Below are 20,007 nucleotides of genomic sequence, written 5' to 3'. Positions count from 1 at the left end.
CATATGTGTGTTACATACAAGTGTGTGTGCATTGGAACAGTGTATGTGAATGATTATTTTTTACTTTATTTTTGTTACATAATAAATTATTTTTGTCTCACACAAGAGGTCAAGAAAAGAAAGAAAGTTACGGGTCTTGCCAAGGAAGAGATCTTAGGTTCTTAAATGCTCTGCAAGCAAGGATGGATTAGGCTACCGGGGCCAGGCGGCCTTGAAGCCCAAGACTCCCCTCAGTCAAATAACACTGATGTTATGTGATGTGTTTAAATAGGGCCACTCAAGCATATACCATAGGTTATGGTATTCACCCCTGATAGCTGAATGGGGCCTCTCAGTCAAAATAACACCAATGATAATCATGCTTTGTATTGTAATTGCCATAATTTTTTCAAAGTAAGGTGCCTTGAATCGTCTCAATCTGTCTATTTCTTTCCAAAATAGTCACCAGGAGTTATTTCAGGGGTTATTTTTCACCCCAGATACCCTCTAGCTTTAGCTTACGTGCCTTAGTTACTAATTTTGACTGTGCCCAGTGGCTCAATCCATCCATGTCTGCAGGTGACGGAGGCTGTAAACTTATCATTTATCCATGGCCTCTCGCATTATGCCGTTTAATAATAATAACTAGAGAAGCAGTCGACCATCGCAGATTGGCATCCTCTGCAGATGACAGCGGCCCTGCTGAGCCCCAATGAAGACTGCCCTCATAGGACAGTGCCCTGAGGTCCTGGTGCTGTCTGTGCATCCTTAGCCTGATTGCCATGGACTTGAAAGGCTCTGCGAGACTTTAGTCTGACCAAGAGCCTGTGCTAACACGGTTTCTCCAAGCGCTGGTTGACCCGCCTCCTTTAAGTGCCTCGATTTGCTACTGGTCGATGTCAGAAAGCGGTTTGCCAAGTTTAAACCAATAACAACACTCTTTCCTCTGCCTTGAACATGCCTCTACCCAGAGCCGTGGGAGCTGCTCAAAGTTGATTGGTTCTCGACCAAAGGGGGCAGTTCCGCAGATTTCGGGAATTCAGAAATCCTTCCCGATTAGCAGTTGACCAGACCAGCGACAGCAACGCCGAAGGTGTTACGTCACTGGGAGGGCGTGCCAGGCTACTGCATCCTTGTGACAGGAAAATATTCCCAATATTATAAGACACAAGAACCACAACAGGTAGTATCGTTTTTACTCTGGCCAAGAGGAGAGAGTGCCCAGAGAGGAGAATTCTCCCCTCTCCAGAACAGTCTCTGATCTCTTCAACGCAAAGAGGTTCTTTTATTAAAGCAAAGCAGAGCAAAACGTGTCAGCATGACCTTAGGTCGAATCATTCCTCCCTAAATTCATCCTCTCTCTCATCCAGTCTCTTATCTTTGCAGGTGCATAGCTTTCCTTCGAGGCGCCTCTATGTTCCTGTGAATAACAACTTTGAGCACACATATATGAAACTGTGAATTATAACTTTGACACACACAGGTGAAGTTAATCATGATAATATATATTATATGCATTTCTTTGTCACCTTGACACCGGGTCCCAAGTGACCTTATTTAGCCGTGGCCTCCTCGGCTAAATGTGGGTTATGCTTTGTTGGATTTTGACGTGGGCATTTCAGTCCAGGAAAAAGGTGTGGTGGTGTTGGTGGAAGATCACTACACTCACCACTTATGGCATGTATATCATTCTGAATATCAGACTGAATATCATTCAAGACTGCTTGGAGAGCCTTCAACAGCAGGGGGGCATAAATTCACTTTATTTGAGTCCACTCTCTGCAGGGCAGCACCAGTAGTATGGGATCGGGCACTTGCCGTTTACCATTAGTTGCAGGCAGAAGAACGCCGGGGGCCCAAGCCTCCACACAGCTGAGTCAGTTAAACTGGCTCCACAGATAGAGACCATGGTGTGGGCTTATGTCCCTGAGAGCCAACCAGGAGAGTGTGCTTCTAGAAGACTGTTACCATGGGGCACAGGAATGGTGTGTGGGCCGTGCTGTGGCCAACATTCACGGCGAACTGCCCCCTTGCCGCACCCTGAAACGAGTCCTGTGGCTAGCGCAGGATGACATCCATGTGCCCAACCAGTTGGTGCTCCGGAGGGAGGACGAGATGGTGGTGGTTGAGGTGGATGTTCGGCCCGTGAGCAGAGTTTTGAGAACTGCTTTTCTCTCCGAGGGGTGCTGTCTTCGTGGAGCTGTGCAGTCGGACCAAGTAGAGAGAGGACAGCTGATAAGGTCTGCCAAAGGAAAGTAAAAACATTACCGGTCTATTGATAGTGTGGATAGATTCAAGATTCTAGATGCAATACTTTAATTGCCATGCAACAGAAGTTGTTAGGAATTTGCTGCAGTGTGCTCTACAAGACAACAGACAAGACAGCACCATTCAAAAACAGGAAGCCTGAAACGTAGACATAAGAGTCTCTGAGAGGCTCAGATTCGTGTTAAGAGTGGCATGACAAAATCATAGGCTAAATTTAAACAACAATGTTCATGGTTTGAAATCAATTGTGCGTTTGATTGTCATCACTCAACTCAGTCAATAAAAGTGAACTACAGAGAGAGTCATGCACACTCATCATGAGTCCAAAAGTTTGATGGGTAAATTATATTAAAGCAGAGCTATAATCTTTTTTTAGAAAATAATCTTGGCATTGTTACTTGGGGACTCTAGGTGCTGTAGTAGCCTACAGAGTGGATACATAGAGACACAGCATCGTCAACGGACCTGTTTGTCCTGTATGCAAAATGGAAGGGGTCTAGGCTCACGACCCTGGACAGGTGCATACAATGCGTTCAAATATTTTCCTCACCACCAGAGTTAAGGCTACTGGTCTGTAGTCATTCAGGCAGCTAATTTTGGTCTTTTTAGGCTCAGGTACTATGACAGCAGACTTATGACAGTCAGGGACTCTACATTCTCTTAATGACCAGTTTAAAATGTGTGAGGGTGATCGCTGTGTGGGAGACCACGGCTGCTCGATTATATTTGCCTAGAATCTAGACGTCCCTAGTGGCAGCAATGTGGGTCTGGCTGGTCAGACTAGGATTATATAAGAGTGCTGTGCATAATTGTATATTTGTGTAGTGTTAGCCTGTGTGTACATAATACCATTACCTTGCTTGTGATTGGTTGTGTGTGGTATTTATCATAGGAAATAAGTTTGTGTCATTTCCTTTCTTTGCTGATTTATAGTTTGGGCAATACTAGCTTCAGGCCTGATACTGTTACCATTTAACATCTACTGCTTGCTCAGTATGTCTGCTTGTTGGTGCTTCTTTGTCAATAAATTCTCTAAATGTATTAAAGAGAAACTATGCAGGATTGGCGATTTCATCTTAAGTTTCTGTTTCGTTTTTCATTTTCGCTCGTTTTATGCTTGCATATTTCTCCGCAGAGCTTCCCCGACAGCTTTAGCGTGTATATTTATACATATATAGGCTATATAGAAATATATAAATTGCAAGCGTGATTCTTCTTGTTCTTTATGCGTCTCAGCCTTCCAGATGTAAACAGGGAACGATCGTCTCCTGAACAAACTGCAAGGTTGCAATAGCGGATAGGGACACTGGAAATGTTACTGTTTTCGATAAAACTGGTCAGTCAAGCAAAACAACGATTTCTAAGCGATTTTATGACTATGAAAAAGTAGTTGCATAGGGTCTCTTTAAGTGTGGTGTTTGTGTCTCTGAGAGGCTCAGATCTGTTAAGTGTGGCATGATAATTCATAGACTAAATTTAAACAACAATGTTCATGGATTGAAATTAATTCCGAGTTTTATTGTCTTCTTCATTCAACTCACTCAATAAAGGTGAATGAATAAATAGTAAACTCAAAACAACTTTGGCATAGGCAATTCAAAATGATAGCCTTCATTCCAAATTATTGTCTCGGTGTAGGTGGTCATAAAAGAAATTGGTATCAACGTATATTGTCTCCCATAAGTCTCATAGTTCTGCCAAAGTGTTTGTGAAACATAATTATCTGAAATGCAATGGCTTTCAATTTGATTTGAAGTCTTTATTGTCCACTACTGTGGAAATTCATCTTTGGCCCCACAACATATAGCACACACAGGCAAGACTACACAACAAGCACAACATAAAGCAAACACAACAGAGACTACACAGCAAGTACAGCATAGAGCAAACACAGACAAAGACTCAACAGCAAGCACAACAAAAAAGCAAACACAAACCAAGATTACACAGTAGGTACAACATATAGCACAAACAAGTCTGCACAGCAGATATGGGGACATGGACATGTGCAAAGGGGTTAAATTATCAATAAAAACAGTCAAATGAATAATAAGTTAATTAATTAGTGGTCAGTGGGGACATGGAGTATGATTTGTAGAACTCATAAATTGAGTTGATTTAATAAATGAATAGATAATGGTATAAAAGATTTCTTAAAAATATTTCTACTGGATGTAGGTACTCTGTACCTTCTTCCTGAAAGAAGTCTTTCAAAGGTGTGATGTAGTGGATGTAGAAGGTCCTGAACTATCTGTAGGGCTTTCCTCTTAGTGTGGGTTGTATACAGTTCCACCAACTGCCTCTGGGGATTCAGTATAATTTTACTGGCCATATTTATAATTTTTGTGAGCTTACTCTTGCTCCTAACCCCCAAGTTCCCAAACCAGCAGCATGTAATGTTGTATGAGATTACACTTTCTAGCAGACTGGTGTAAACCATCCCCAGGACTTATTTACTGACGTCAAAGCTGTTAAGTTTCCTTAAGAGAAACAATTAATCTTTGGGATGCCTTCTTAAAAATATGATCTGTGTGTTCAATAAAATGTAGGTTATGGTCTAGTATAGTACCTAGATATTTAAAAAGCTGCAGACAACCTCAACATGTTGGCCCCCAATTATAACTGGTTGACATGTAGGTTGTCCACCCCTTGTGTTGACAACAAGTTCTTTGGTCTTGGGTGTCAGGAAAATCTTCCCAATATTAAAGACACAAGAACCACAGACAAGTAGCATAATTTTCATTAACTACTCTGGCGCCAAGAGGAGAGAGTGACCAGAGAGGAGAAGTCTCCCCTCTCCAAAACAGTCTCTGAGCTCTTGGACACAAGACAGTGCTTTTATTCAACAAGCAGTTCAAACACATGAGAATGACCTTCAGTGAGAGCTCCATCCTAACTCCCTAACATGTCTATCTTTACCAGGTGCATAACTTTCCTGTGAGTCTCCCAAGTGAAACTATGAATAACAAGTTATGAATAACAACTCTGAACACAAAGAAAGTGTGGATTATAACTTTGACGCACACAAGTGAAGTTAATAATGATAAATATATACATTTCTTTGTCAGTGGGGTTTAGGACAAGGGCACTTTCCTCACACCAAGCCACAAGGCGGTGGATGTGATAAAGGTAGGTCCACTCCAAATCCACATTCCTCCTGACCATTAGACCAACCATTGCCATATCATCGGCATATTTCAATAGGCTAAAATTACTACCACAGATCTGCATTTCATTGATGTACATGGAGAATAACACAGGAGATAGAACACAGCCTTGAGGCACACCAGTGTTTAAAACAGCCTCATCAGACATGGTACCCTGTACAGAGACCCTTTGAGGACGATCAGTTAAAAGTCCTTAATCCATAATACAAAGTGCCCATTTGTCTCCAGTTTTGATAATCATTTTAAAAGGATGTCAGTGTTGACCGTATTAAAAGCTGAACTAAAATCAATAAACAAAATCCTAGCGTAGGCCTCTGGGAGTTGGATGTGCTTGCTAACCATGCGAATGAGAGTTAGAGTGGCATCCTCAGTACCTCTTTGTGCCTTATATGCAAACTGTAGATTGTCTAGCACAGTGGTTCTCAAACTTTTCAGAATGAGTACCACCTCAATTGACTTTCCAAGTACCAGCATTATGACCCTTATTGCAATACAGTAGCGTAGGCCAATTTAAATACTGTATATTTTACATTGTACATCCTGTTGTGCATTGTTCTGTTATTTTTTTTTTCATCTTCATGAAATAAAACATCTTGGAGACTCCAGGAGTACCACAACAGAGAGTGTGCGTACCACCAGTGGTACCCGTAATACAGTTTGAGAACCACTGGTCTAGCAGATGGGAGTTTGCTAGACGACCCTACCCTTTCCATACATTTGCATAGAATGCTGACCAGTGAGAGCAATTGGTCTGAAGTCGTTGAGTAAGACAGGGTGGGACTTTTTCGGCACTGGGATTATTGTAGCTTTCTTCCATGAAAGCGGAACTGTGTGTGTGTGTCAAGCAGTGTTTGAAAACACCTTTAAGTTGGAAGATGCACCTAGCTAAGGCCCTCCCCCTAAGGCCATCTGGACCCGGTGCTTTAAAAGGGTTAACCCTGGCAAGACAGCCTGCTATCTCCTGCTCAGTGAGAGTGATGGTATGCCAGACAGGACTACATGCTTGATCAGAACTAATCCCCTGTGTGTTATCAAACCTGCTATAAAACTGATTAAGTTTGTTTGCAAATGAAATAGTGTTACTGAGTGGGCAGTGTTGCTTCCTGGCCTCTCTACCCATCATATTATTAAGACTATTCCATGCTTTACGATCATCCCCTGTCTCTTGATTATCAATGCAGACTGCATGGTGCTTGATTGTATATACCTGTGGGACCTGATGAAACCCATGAATACTTCTTCTTCTTCTTCTGTAGTATTGGGCGGCTGGACATGCCGGAGGACACCCAGCAACGCTTCGTCTGACATCACCGTGAAAAGGGCTAATTGATAAGATGGGCTGTGAGCATGAGGGAAGCGAACCTGAGAATGTAGGCTATTACTGCATGTGGGGACTGAACCTGAGAACACACGAACATGATTCCTTTACTATGCCGTCGTGCTACCAGAGAGGGTTAAAGCGGAGTAATCATGGATCTTTGGTGCTACGCACTATCACCAAAAACGCATATGAAGCGGAGTAGCAAGATTCCTAGAACAACATGTCAAGTTAAAACATTTCAAGTATAATTTTAATAAATGCTTCGTAACTAGTGAATTATAGGTCAACCAATGCCTGATGGCACTGTCGGGAAAAAAGTTTCGACTTCTAAAGTGGCAAACGAATGTCGGATTTTGGTTTAGTATGCGTATTTGTTCTGTTGCACTATTTTGCATAATGACTCCGAAAACTACAGAGATTTACATGCTCCAGAGAGACAGAGGAGGCCAGAGTTGACGGCTTGAATGGGCTGAAATCAAAGGCACATCTACTTTCACCGCATGGGACGCAACTCCCTCGCTTTCATGATTGGAGATTTCTCTCCATCCTTGCGCACGAGGCTGTTAAAAAGAGCCGCGCCATTATATCCAACAATACGAGGGCTGAGAACCAAAGGGGCGTAAGTGATTTCACCAACTTTACAGGAAAGCCAAAACAAATGCTTGATATGTTCATAGTTAAAGACCTTCAGGCTTCAGTCATTCTTGGCACTAGCCTATATTTGTTTGAATTCAGTTTTATAACCCCAGTGTCAAATGAGACTAATCGAAATACGCCAGATTTGACCTTTAGCGAGGTTGATGTATTGTTCATAGACCTATGCCTATTAAATCATGTTGTGTCCACAATAATATTGCCCATTCACTCAGAACGCCCACTCCAGAAGAGCGAACAACCCGCCTGCTTGTGTCGTAGCTGGGAAAGTAATTCATCAGCGTACTCCAGTGAGACTGAGTTTTTCCTCGGAGAACCTGCAAGACTGCTGTCTGTTTCAATCTTTGGACTAGATGGCTACGCAACGTAGTGGTAAGACTTGACGAAAAGCCTATGTTAGGCTATTGTGAAATTGTAGATATGCATGGTTCCCACATAGGCTACTGGATTTTCCGAGATGGTCCTCTCTTTTTTTTGAGTGACTATCCCGGATAATAATCAATATTTTAATAATATTTTCCTGGACATGGTCCCGGTGTTTGGTCAAAATTAATGTGGTAGACATTTCTTTTAGACTTTTGGGGTGGTAATCAGCCTATGCTCTTGTAGGAACGCTGTATCGCCATGAGATCACATGCGCTGGCTCAAATAAGCCTATTTTGTCGTATTTAGGCCTAGTTGTATAAAGACAGCGAAGTTTTTAGCCATCTATGTGTTTTCACTTCTGGCTCCTTGGCTATCAATTTGGTAAATAGGCTAGGCTACAGGTTATTTGACGTCTTTAGAACACTAAACATAGGCCTATCGAATGTGTCAACTGTTGAATAAGCCTACTCAGTCGAAATTGTTGGACGTCAATCACTCGTAGGCAGGCTACATGTAGCCCTATTATTGTCTATCCAAAAGTGTCTATTTCTAAGTAAGCTGATGGTCAAATCATCTAAAAATCCATTATTAGGCTACTTGCACCTTCAAGTTGTCTGTGACGTATAGCCTAAGTTTGTGCACGCACAATTTGAGATGCCACTGGACCACTGGGCGCAACAGCCCAGGGTCCTTGCAGTCGGCATCCAAAACGCGTTTTAATTTTGTTCGTTATAAGTAGGGCGACCACCACCATGACACTGAAAATGAGGACACGTGTTCCCAAAAATTCGGACAAAGGTCCCCAAGTGAGGAAACACACAAAATCGGGGTAACATTAGTGGGGAATATAGGCCTACTTTGAAAACAATTTCTGTAGAGGGCACTATTTAGCCTATAACATAATTAATGTAAATACAATTAACATAATTGTATTTTGTGTCTTTTTCACATTAGTCAACAATTTATATCTCCACCATTCCCACAAGGCAACTATTTGTCATAAAAACATAGTAATTATTTTGTTGTATGTGTTTTTTTCCCCTGTCACATTAGTCAACAAACCCACCTTTATGACCCAGTAGCTTAAGTCACTTAACTTAGTGAGCTCAAAAGGTTAGTTTAGGTAGTGCCTAGCTATCATTATGGAAATGATTGATTAGTAGCCTATTCTATTCTAGTTCTTCAATTAGGGTTGCCACATTTCATTTGTGAAATTAAATGTGTTGCAAATAACCCCCTCCACACACAAGGATGTGTAACTTTGTAGTTTTGAAATGGAAAATAGTGCTGCCACATTGTTCATTATACAATAGAGTATCTGTCGTATCTCAATATGATGGTCTATTTATATGTTTGGTAGCCTATGTTTTAGAAGTGACAATAGCCTACTTTCTTGTGCACACTACAGTGCCCCTTACTAATATTTTAGTAAGACAAATATTTTGAAGAGAAATTACACATCTCCACCTGATTTAGGTTTGGGTACCATACTTCTAAGTTGTTTTTCGGCAAAGCAGCAGCCTACAGGCTACAGCCTATAAAACTGGACTAAGTTGCCTTCTCATGAAGTGTTGTATGCCTGTTTAATTAACGATTGTCACATTGAGATAGTTTGAAGTTAACCCTCCACCAAATATGAATTCAGCAAATTACTTAGGCTACAGTACATATGTAGCCTACAAGACATTAATATGATACAATGGCATAGCCTATGTAGGCTGCCCGTTTCGGACATCCTGCCAAGATGACGTGTAGGTATTTTGGCTACAGCCTACTCATACTGTCCTGCCTATTATTTCACATAGAATGACAGAATGACAGAATGTCAAATTCTTACCATAAAGGGATGTTGATTTGTATTTGCCAATGCAAAGATACAGTATTGGCTGTTTGCATGCGATTGGTTTATTCAGATTCACTTCACCAGAGAGGTCTCGCCAAGCTCATTGTCCTCGCCTTGATATACAGTAGCTTTTCCCAAACTTCCCAAATTGTCAGGGACATTTGATATGCCTGAGCGTAGAAAAGCCTTTATGACAGACACATTGCTGCCAAACTTGGGGCCATGGTCTTCTTTCTTTAGTTAGGCTACATGCAGTGGCATAAAACTCACACAGCCTCTCCTTGTCCTGTTCTCACTCTCTCACATACAAGGAGATGCCCCTTTCTCTGTAGCCTTCCTTAATCGGAATAATCCAAGATTGTTGTAACACAGAATGTCAAAACTCCCATTTTAGAGGATTGTGGGTAGGCCTAATTAATAAACATTTACAAATAAGTGATCAATTCTGCCTGTAATTTTTCTGGCTTTACGCCTCTCCATTTCCTAAAAGGTCAGGAAAAGACCATTAAATCGTTATTGAAAAATGGTGGGGTAGTAGCCATTAGGGTAATTGAATGAAATAAAAGTTTGAGGGCTTGTAGAGGGGCTCAACCACTTGTGTTTGGCAAATTCTCTCTCTTTATCTTTCTTTCTACAGACCCACGCGATTGCTGTCTTTTAACAGCGAATGGAATGTGTCTTGTTGCCTACAAAGAAAGGCTTTTTTTTTAAACGTGCAACAACTGTACAGAGATGGAAAGTATATGAATGCAAGAAAAGTGAAGGCCATATCCAACTGGAGTTTGTATGGCATTCCAGATCAAAGGATCATTTCCTCATTGTGGAAGGAGATGAGGTGAAGGTAGGCTATTCCTGGTTGTCATATTCACTTATTCTTTGAAACACTCATTCCTGCATGCATGCCACATAGCAGGGGTTTTCAACCAGTGGAGGCATTGTTGTTGGTTCCTGACCATGCATATTAGATCATTTGGTAACACTTTATAATAACTATACACAATTCATCATCTATTAAGCATTTGTTACCTATTACTTAATGGTTTGTTCATCATTAGTCATTTATTGTTCATGCATAATTAAACATCAGTTAAGCATTTGTTGTCAAACAAATGGTTTGTTCATAGTAAATAAACCCATTTCTAAAATATAATTATAAATGATTGATAATACTTCATGATTCTAATACTTGATATATCATGCAATAAAAAAACATTCCACACTGAGATCATGTCTGGACAAACTGTGCCCTCTTACTGCAAGGCCAGCTCAATCCGAACAATGTCAGTCTCAAACAGTCGCTGCACGCCACGCACGAGAAAATGGCACAAATCTAAACTAACAGATGACCTCAAAAATGACCAGACACTCCTATCCTCATTTTCAGACAGATTTTTACAATGACAAGATTAACATTCACAGACACCCTGAAACATTTCTCAACCTTCACATCATTACTTAACTCTCAGCCTCCTCCTCCTCCTACCACCAGCTTTACTGTTGACACCTTGTCTCATTTTATTTGGACAAAGTGGCGACAATCAGCCTTCTCTACATGTCTCTCTTTGTCTCCATAGGCTGCGACCAAATCAGATATTGCACTTCCCCAACCCCAACCGTTGCTGGCACTTCTTTTACTGCATTTGCGCCTCTCTCCAAGAGTGAGGTATCCCTTGACATGTACTGACGTACAAAGGCAAAAGGCTGTAACTTAGCATTTGCCTATATTGCCAATGCCACAGGCCGGCCCTGTTTTCACGGAACAATCTTCTTGATCCAAACCAATGTGGCTTCAAGAGTGGCCACTCAACCAAAATAGCTCTGTTGTCTATGACCAAAGCCATAAAAGAAACCAGGGCTACTCCACGGTCATCTGTACTCATTCTGCTTGACTTATCAGCTAACTCGGGACATAGTTAATCACTACATCCTTCTCTTTATACTCTCAAACATGCCATGTGTTCCAATTCTCGTACTTCCCGTACCTATCTTGAGAACGTAGGGTATTCCGATTGCCATTGCGGCGAAAAGAAGTGTACCTAAAGGACCCGGATGGTGCCCTCAAACCGAGCAAAACGCTGAGTGTGGATCGGGGTACACTTTTCGCGCTCAATGGCAGCCATCTTAGCTACGTAGCAAGCTGATAGTAATTAGGCGCGTTTGACTTCTTGAAAATATGCGCAGATCTGACTTGATGTGATGCATGCTGGGTTAAACACAATGCATACTGGGACAGACGAAATGCAAACTGGTTAGAAATCATACGACTTCTTGCAGACGCGGTTAATGTCACATGTCCTTAAAATATCGCAGGGGTCTGCGTCGCCTTTTCCTTAGCGCCGTTGATTTTTGAGCGACTGCACAGGCTGAAACCCACCCCAATGACGTCAGTTCAAAGTCGTGATAGGGCCGTTTGGAAGGAATCTCCCCATGACGAGTATGACAGGTGTCTCATTCTGCCTCCTTACCAAAGACTCTAGAGCGGACCAAGATGGATCAGTTCATATATTGGGAACAGCACTGTAGCCAGCGTCGTCCCAGACGCTGGAGCTTATCCCTGTGATCCATCTCGCTCTGTTCTAGGATCTTTGCTCCTTACGTTAGAATGTGCTAAAATGAACAGAAATCGAAGGGATACCTTCTTATTTGTGATTTCTGGAACAGCGGTAGGCTAGCCTACTGAAAACGTGAGGATATTCTGCTATTTTATGCTGTTGGTTAAATAGATACACACGGAAAACACTTGATATTTAATTAATGTGCTACAATGCAGGCCTGTTAACTGTATGACAACAGTGGTTTATTTAAACACATCATATCAATTTATTTCGTCAGTCATCATGCTCATTTTAATGAGTTAAAATGAAAGTTATACTATATTTAATACAAAATCCCGCGATATCTCCCGCGAGGTCTCCAGCGAGGTCTCTCGCAAGTAACTTCAGGCACACAGCAGCTCAGCTGGACTGTCCGGGGCCAGCTGCGTCTGACATTTGCCCCGACCGCTAAGACTCAAGCTCTCGTTGACGTATGAAGCCAGCCTAAGTCAGCCGCAGCTCATCGTGAACGAGCCTAATGTAATAGACCTCTGAGGTTCACCTACAGAAAAGCCACCATCATAAGGAGATCCGGTATCTTGAGATTTTTTCTATGCGAAAATAACATGGGGATTTAGAATTTTCACACCTGTTAAACTCTCACAGGGACGAAGAAATTGGAAATGCAGTCGTTTTGTGCTACAAAGTTTTGTCCTCTGCCTTCAAGTGAATACTGTGATCTTCGGTAGGTGAAGAAGGCACACTTTGATGTTTGCTACCCCAGAGCTAATTTACAATGCAACTTGCCATAGGCAGTTAGCTTCAATTAACAACCGGAACTCCTTATATGGGCAAAGATGGCAGCTTTGGGTCCTATTTGTAGGCGAACTTCAGAGGTCTATAACTTATTTCGGGCAAATACACCATAGAGTATTCGATTCGGAACAGCACTCATTCGAGTGCGGATAGTGTACTACGTTTAGGTGTACTGATGCAAGTACGAGAATCGGAACATCTCGGGCTCTGCTCTTTCCTGGTTTGAATCCTACCTCAATTAACTCTAGCTTAACATATCATGGCTCCGACTGTTGTTCGCACTTCACTTTCTCACCACAGGGCTCAGTAGGCTACTGGGGCCCCTTTTCTTTGCTATCTGGTAGTCCGTTCACATGGCTTCTCATACTGCTGCTATGCAGATGACATACAGCTCAGCTATCTGTAATTCCACCTGATGACCCCTCAGTCTCTGCTTGTCAGACATATCTAGGCCTACATGGATAAAGGCACACCACCTCCAGCTAAACCTCTTGAAAACCGAACTGCTGGTCCTTACAGCTTAAACCACCACATCAACATCAAAATGGACTCTTTCAGGGTTGAAAAAATTTAGGATTCATGCTCGATAACAAACTAGCCTCTTTTCACTTTGTTCACTGATTGACTTTGCATTTTGCCTGTCATTAGTGGGCTTGCTGCAAGGCTTGTTAATGTCGGATGGCTGCCGGTTGTCTATTTCCCGGTATTCCCGTTTTTAGACCCTTGTAGTTCCGCCATGCTCCACCAGAGGCGTTTCCCCATTGAAGTGAATGAGGGACTGTTCAGGCGTTTACATCACTGCCCCCTGGTGAGCAAGGCCACTCTTGCAGCTCCTCCACGGAGATGCACATTTCTAGTTTATAGGCAGATGCTATTTGCACCCATGGTGCAAATTATGAACATTACTATTTACACCCGGGGTGTCTATAATGGCAGATGCTATTTGTACCCGGTATTTGTAAATAGCGATCACTGTTACACTGTTATTCATGCATAGGGCAAATAGCCATTGTTGCTCTTTACAACCAGGTGTCCATAGTCAATAATACTATTTACACCCAGGTGTCCATAGTCAAAAATGTTAGGTCCATTTCTTTTGTTGTTACGTCACAGGGTGTAAATAGCTCAGCTATGTGGCCAAGGCTATTTGCACCAGGGGTGCAAATAGACACTCCGATACTATTTACACCCGGGTGCAAATAATCAACAAAACTATTTACACCCGGCTGCAAATAATCAACATTACTGTTTACACCCGGGTGTGTCTAATCAACAATGCTATTTACACCCGATGTCTAACATCCATGTACACTGTCAATAGGCCTGTAGGCTATTTACCAGCTCTACAGTTTTTAGCTGTTTCGCCATGTCTGGGTAACTTACAATATATGGAAGTGATTATACAAATATTAGGCTGATGAGTGGTCATGTGGTAGCTTGATCAAAGGCAAGCTAGTTCAAAGAGTTATTTTCTGAGTTGTCTTCCAGGCAGCGCTGCCACTGTTGACTTAAACTTCTACTCAACTGTACAAAACTGAAATAAAACTAGTTTATCTTTGACAGGTTCAAAAAGCACAAACTCTTATTTGCCGCGAGGTAACGTCATCTAAGAAAAGAGAGAGTCGTTCGTACCATGACAAAAAAGGCATCACTTGAGCAGAGATTCGAACGTAGAATCCCTGAATTGAAGTCCGATCACATACCCACTACACTACAGCCCGATGAGAAAGTGTGGGAGATATTGCATATAAATTGTGATTGCTAGGTAACGGTAAACAAAGTAAAAGATCGCATTTCTTGATTTCACTTACAAACGGACGGTTTTACCCGTTCACTGAGCAAACTTTGTGGAAATTTAGCACCACTGTCCCATCTAAAATATTGTTTTAATAATCCTAAATTGTTAGATTTAGGACTTAGATAGGACATCTCCTGCCAAGATGGTCCGTTTCTTTTGTTGTTACGTCACAGAGTGTAAATAGCTCAGCTATGGGGCCTAGGCTAAATAGACACTCCGAAGTTTATATTAGGGTCCATTATGTTTACTGTGTTGAGCTGTGTTTAATGTTAAAATATTTTCACAATATTATGTTCCTTATTTTTTTCCAGCTCAAGCCTGTCCTTAATTTTAAAGGAAAAGAGGATGAACGGCTGAATACTATTGGATGTCAGTTTCAGTGGTCCAATCTGAGAGGAAATAAAGGGAGTTTACAGTGTGTGGCCGGAGGGAATTACTTGGCAGTTGGGAAACAACGAAAGTTGATCGCCAGCAAAGAAACACCAGTAGAGTTCCAGTTGATTTAGATGATTCGTTATATTAAAAGACTATCAGCCAAAAGAGCATATTTACTTTTATATATCATATAATGTGACATTATATTTCACTTTCAACCATGTATACTTAAATATACTAAATATACTTTTACTATGTAACTTCTGTGTCATATGATGACTGATAGTTGGCATTCAATTTCTGTATGTAACCTGTTGTATTCTTCTTTGTATGCATGATAGTTGGTAAGAGTGCATTTTGTGGAGTCCATAAGACATTCAGGTAGTGTATGAGTGTCTGTCTCAAATAAATTGCAGTTTCAACTGTTTCAACCCACAAAAATGTGTCAGTAAGTAACTTTCTACCCTTACAGTACATGTGTACATGCTCATTGTGCTCACTGATAGAGCACTGTGACTGGCACACCCCGAACCCATGCAAAGTCTCCGGAGTCAGTGAAGATCTACTACCCCTATTGTGAGAATAACAGAAGTTGTAGAAAGTGCAGGCACATCCAACTTTGTACAGGTCCAGGGTAAAATGGAAACCGAAAATATGAGTTCCCGCACTCTGTTGCTGCTGCTCCCGAAGTGATTTATTGACGCACCGTTTCGACTGAAGCTGGTCTTCGTCAGGTGTTAACAGAACAACAGGATTGGAGGGTATGTATACATAACAATAGTAGGGTGACCAGATTTCTCTGAACTAAAACCGAGACACTTAGTGCGTGATCAAATGTAACGTCAACATGTGACAGGTGAAAGTTTTTTTTCATAGCCGTCCTGAAGGCCAAACGATAGGCTACTGGGGGTTCGGGGGTGTCACCCCGAGAACATTTCTTAAATATTGCTGTGCAAATGCACAAATTCTGTGCACTTTCAGTCAGAGATTAGGTCCTGCACTGTCTGACTGACTCTTAAACATTCCTCACCTATTATCCAGATAGCCTATGCATGAAAACATTTTTTGAAAACGAAACATATTATTTTCTCAACCTTAGTTTACATTATGTGTGATAACTCTAAACAGCTACTCTTGTCAGATGGCCATTATACATCATTGAAAAGCTGAGATTCCAGGCTTTCAGAAAAGGTATGGTCTGCCACCTTTTCGGTAACGACCAACCCCTCTGGCTCACGGACTAATAGGTTATTGAGAATGATGACTTTCTCTTCAACATTGTCATAGCGTAACCTGCTAGCCATTAAAATGAGGCAATGAAACAATGTAACGTTGACTGCAAAGATTGTGCAGACTGTTGCGATTGACTGGCACACGATCTCTCTCACACACACACACACACACACAAATCATACGTCGGACGCTTTATAGTAGTTTCTACATGGGTTTAGGTAGTGATCGGGCTATATTAAAACCACACTTCAATAGTGGTAGGTGAAAACCGGGACATATAAGCGTCTCGACCAGGGCTCCAGACTAACTTTTTGTGTTGGTTGCACTGGTGCGCCTAACTTTTTTTTTTTAGGTGCACCAGCACAAAATTTAGGTGCACCCACATTTTTTTATTATGTCGCCTTTAACGCCAATAGGTCACCTTTTTATCCCTCTCCTTTCATATAATGTGAATATTTTACAACAATTTAAAGGGATAATCCAGAGTGAAATGCACTTTAGATCAATTTTTTCGGACTATTGGGAGTACATACGTTGAGTTGACACCAAAATCATGTCATTCGGATGTATTTTGAGAAAGTTCGAGTTCACCGTTTTTAGCCAAAACTCTTTAGCCTGGAAGTGACCGGGGCAGGTCCTTTCGCCACTACAAAACGCTATTTTTATACCTCTTCTACTGTTCCAAACAACGCTACACTTACGTGGTAGTGAGTAGAGGGTCCCTAAAGCCAAACCGAAGTATCCACGCGTCTTTATGTGGTCGGATAGAGAGTCCAGAATGAATTTAATCGAGTCAGTACCTTCCGGAAATGTCGCTGCGGCAGCTGCGCAACGCTTCAACAACACTTTACTAACATTTCCGGAAAGGTACTGACTCGATTAAATTCATTCTGGACTCTCTATCCGACCACATAAAGACGTGAGGATACTTCGGTTTGGCTTTAGGGACCCTCTACTCACTACCACGTAAGTGTAGCGTTGTTTGGAACAGTAGAAGAGGTATAAAAATAGCGTTTTGTAGTGGCGAAAGGACCTGCCCCGGTCACTTCCAGGCTAACGAGTTTTGGCTAAAAACGGTGAACTCGAACTTTCTCAAAATACATCCGAATGACATGATTTTGGTGTCAACTCAACGTATGTACTCCCAATAGTCCGAAAAATTGATCTAAAGTGCATTTCACTCCGGATTATCCCTTTAACAACAATTAGGTGTAGAAAAAGCTTGTCTTTATTTGAAACACACTATATACATATATTGAATAGATTAGAATACAGAATATAAAGATTTGAGCTACATTGAGCTTAAAATGAACATTTGAAACAAAATAAAAACATTTAAGCAAAATAAAACATTAAAAAGTGTATAGTTTTTGTGTTTCAGAAATTATGTTAGACATTCCAAGTAAAATAAAACATTAAAAAATAAAAGTGCTTAAGTCTTCTAATCTAAAGTCTTATAGCAGGACTCTTGCTGTCAGAGGTCCCTCAGATGGCCAACACCTGTAATTTGGCCTTCTAGGCCTTTGGCCTTGGCTAAACCAATTAGCCACACTCTCCCTAGCATCAAACTCCTCCAAACTGGGCCCCTCTACACTGATTCTTATCAGGTCTTCCACTGTGTCTGTGTGGAGTGATGCTCTAGTATCTGATTTGATTTTCTTCTGTGAAGAGAATCCTCTCTCACACACAGCAGATGACACAGGGAGGACGAGCAGTATGTGGACAAGGTGCAGTATATTCTGAAAAATATACAAAACACATTCAAACACATTCTCATAAGGATGTACTGTCAGAGTTGTTTTTGATGTCAAACTAAAGTTGACATTTATATTGATTTCTATATGCCATTAAAAAGGAAAAGAGTAAAACCTTGTACTCTGAAGAGTATGGCTCTTTGGTTAGCATCATTTCCCAAAGGCTGAGGTAGGTCTTGTCCTTGAACATCCTGGCAATGAGCAGCTTCAGGCTCACAAACTCCTCTTTTGCCAACTCACTGTTCACATTATTTCTGAAATTGATATGGAATAAACAGCCAATCAGTGCTTAAATTAACATGATTGCTACCAGCACTACTAGTGGTCCATTATGCTACCTTGTGAGGACAGGGGAGAAGTGATCCAAGAGGAAAGCTAGCTCATCTGCACCATGATCCACTAACTCCTCTTGGTCTTCTGGCCAGCTGTCATGGTTGAAGATGTTAAAGCATTGGACAGCCTTGGTTGTCGCAGATCGGCTATCATCCTCTCCTATTGGAAGGATCAATACATTGGCGTTTGGTTGGGGTGCGCACATCCACAGAAATAGTCCAGGTGCCGGACAAAAGTATAGATATAATGGAATGGATTGGTCCGCACACTGGGTAGGCTCCAAAAAGACACTTTATTCCTTTTACTTCATAAAAGGCAACGTTTCAATCCGCAGTGGGATCTTCTTCAGGCAATGAGAACAATGGTCTGAGATGTAATTTATCACATGACCTACAGGTAGGCTACCTGGAAAAGTTAAGCGCACCCGTAAGGTGACAAGTGGCATAGCATGCGTCTAGACGCACTGGAATGTAAAGTCAAGAAGACCACAGTAATCACAAAATAAACAAAATAATAACAAAAATAAAAGTAATAATGGTCATCAACAAAATAACAATAATGGTCAATCAGAAATATTTAAATGAAAACTACATCAAATACACAAGCAACCATGATGTGAGAAATTATAGTAGAGGCCTCAAATCAAAATCCATGTTAAGACCTTTGGGAGACAAAGTATTTAGCATATATATATATAATGCTTCCCTTCTAAGGAGAAGGTTGTTAATGTCGCCTCCACGTCTGGGGGTGGATACATGCTCGATGCCAATGTATTTGAGAGTCGACAAGTTATGTTTAAAAGTGTTAAAATGCACAGCTACTGGGTTTTTTTGGTCATTTTGACGTATGTTGCTTCTATGTTCCGCAATGCGTGTTTTAATATGGCGTGTAGTCTTGCCTATATAAGCAAGGCCGCAAGGGCACTTGATCATGTAAATTACATTCTTCGTATTGCATGTTATAACCCCTTTTATTTTTAGCACCTTCCCTGTATGTGGATGGGTATATGTGTTGCATTTATATGTGAAATTGCATTGGGCACACCGTGCGCACCTGTAATTTCCGTCAGGGAGAGGTGAGAAAATCGGTGGTGGTTTCTCAGGTGGTAATGTAGCAAGGAGAGTAGAATAGATGGAAATAATGACCGACTACGCCACCTGAGGAATTTCACCACCGGAGTCTTACCAATTGAGCCCAAAATGTATCCTAAATTTAACTACTGAAGGACACAGGTTCGTGATCACTGAGCAAACCAGAGGCGTGAGTCCAAAAAATAACAATCTTTTATTACACTCAAGCATAGGTATACAATAAACAGTAGGCACGCAATCCCAGCAAAACAGGGCAATCAAAAAGCCACAGCAAGTTGCACCCCTGGCAGACCAGGGCAAGCACACACAATAATTGTAATATGCACAATACGTAATTTCTTACACACAGTGACCGTCTGGCTGCGCACCACGCCGTATGGCTCGAGTAGCCCACTATGCAGAATGGAGGCGCTAGGAGCAGGGCTGGAGCTTACCGGGTCGCGAGGGGTTATCAGAGGGGAGAGGGCCCAGAAAA

At 41.6% G+C, this 20,007-nt stretch overlaps 1 long non-coding RNA gene across 1 annotated transcript; it reads left to right on the top strand.

Annotated features, from left to right (window-relative positions):
• Nucleotides 1-7,610: 7,610 nt before the first annotated feature.
• LOC134089623 (uncharacterized) lies at nt 7,611-15,548 on the top strand. Its single transcript, XR_009940093.1, has 3 exons — nt 7,611-7,761; nt 10,236-10,439; nt 15,058-15,548. It is a non-coding gene; the product is annotated as an uncharacterized LOC134089623 (long non-coding RNA).
• The last annotated feature ends 4,459 nt before the right edge of the window (nt 15,549-20,007 follow it).

Source organism: Sardina pilchardus, chromosome 8 (assembly GCF_963854185.1).
Source record: "Sardina pilchardus chromosome 8, fSarPil1.1, whole genome shotgun sequence".
NCBI classification, from domain to species: Eukaryota; Metazoa; Chordata; class Actinopteri; order Clupeiformes; family Clupeidae; genus Sardina; species Sardina pilchardus.
Note: the sequence above shows the minus strand (reverse complement) of the source record. Positions and strands in the feature narration are given on the sequence as shown.